The sequence below is a fragment of the Penaeus monodon genome, chromosome 30, assembly GCF_015228065.2.
Source record: "Penaeus monodon isolate SGIC_2016 chromosome 30, NSTDA_Pmon_1, whole genome shotgun sequence".
Classification (NCBI taxonomy): domain Eukaryota; kingdom Metazoa; phylum Arthropoda; class Malacostraca; order Decapoda; family Penaeidae; genus Penaeus; species Penaeus monodon.
In genome coordinates, this window is record NC_051415.1 from 2,270,476 (window position 1) to 2,272,240 (window position 1,765).

Below are 1,765 nucleotides of genomic sequence, written 5' to 3' on the forward strand. Positions count from 1 at the left end.
TCTTTAATAAACCTCCATAATTAAAATACGTGTATATATAGCAACAGACAAAAACCAAAATTGAGAGATGGAACGATGAAGGGACGAAGAGCCGTGCGTGTACGTAAATATATACACGAGCATTACACACCTTGAAGTACAGTGAAAAGAAACTGGCTGAGATCCAAGTCTGTCCATCAACTGACATGACTCCGCGCCAGATGGCCTATCAGTGTAAAGATATCGGTGCATCATAAAAGGCAAAGAGAAATGTGTAAATAAATACAAAGTGTAAATAAGGCATAATCCAAAAAGTTAGATTATAGTGTAAATAACTGTGATTCTAAAAATGAATTCAGACTGGATAATGTGAACGATATGTGTGTTAAGTACTCACCATAATAGGTCGAATATACTGTAGTTCGAATGTATTTAGTATAAATTTCACGGGAATTCCGCATGAAATGTGGAATTCCGATTCACAGAGTAATTTAGTTTTGTTGGCTGCACACGCTGGGAGCGTTAATCACAGCTGCATCATGTTCCGGCGAATTGAAATCTACAAAACAGGAAAAATACTCGTGAGCAAAAAAAAAATGGTTGCATGAGAAGCTGCTTACAACTGTAGACACAAAGTAATGTGTAAGGCAACAGTCCCAAATATTAGTAAGACAGCGATTCTGACATGAGCGTTAAATGATTGATCCCATTCCAAATCTCCGATCGAAGGACACCATGCGCGTGCGAGTAGAACTGTATGACTGAATCACTCTCGTCACAAGCATACGTCTCCTACATTAGGGGACAATCAAAGCCCAGTGCTCCGTCGCTTGGCCGTCTCTCCCGAGTACACACTAATACATGTAGAACGTTACACTTAAGGACCTTCTTTTTAAACGCATTCTTTGCATAAGCGTAGACGTGTAGAGCACCATAGAGGCAGGTGTTGAGCTGCGAGGCTTTTCAGAAGGCGACGCTACTTCGCTTTCCCTCTGTCCTCAGTCGGGCTCCTCTTACGCCTAATCTTGACTCGAGTAAGCTCTCATCTTTCCTCCTCGATATGTCTATAGTGTCTCTATCTGTGTGCTAAGTCGGTGTGCTGATCCCGGTTTCTGCACAAGAAAGGACTTTGGAATAAGTATATGTGCGATCTATACAATTACATCGAACCGCATAAGTTCCATTCTTTTATAGAGACCGATCAGTTTACCTGTTTTTAGTTACAAACACGCTGTATTGCTAACATTAGCTTGTCTCTCTGTAAATCTGTACAAGTAGTTGGCTGGTGCAAAAATAACGCTTACCTGTGTATAATATAGAAGAAAATACTAAACCAATCCAAAACATAGATTGTTGAGACATTCCTTCAACACGTCTGGTCTACGATGTGAACTGTATAACGATGCCCCGAGGCCTTATTTTGGTACGCGATTGATCATGTAGTTCATTGAGACAGACATGCAGCATTCGCAGTTTACATGTAAAAATAAGGAATATGATAACCATGATAACAAAACTTCCAAAACACAATGCAATCTTTAAAAACAGAATAGTAAAGAAAAAAGGTTTTAATTTACAAAGGAAGTCTAAAACGTCTTCAGATTCAACAGCCTCGCGAGAGTCTGAAAAAAGTACTCTGAAGTTGGAGAGGAAACCCTTTGAGATCCTGTGAAGAGTATAAAAGCCTTCTCAGGTACCCCGACATGCTCGACTCCATAAAAGGCTCTTTGTCTTGTCCAGTATGATCCTTCTAGTGTGTTAGTTCAAGAGGAATTAGCATTCGCAG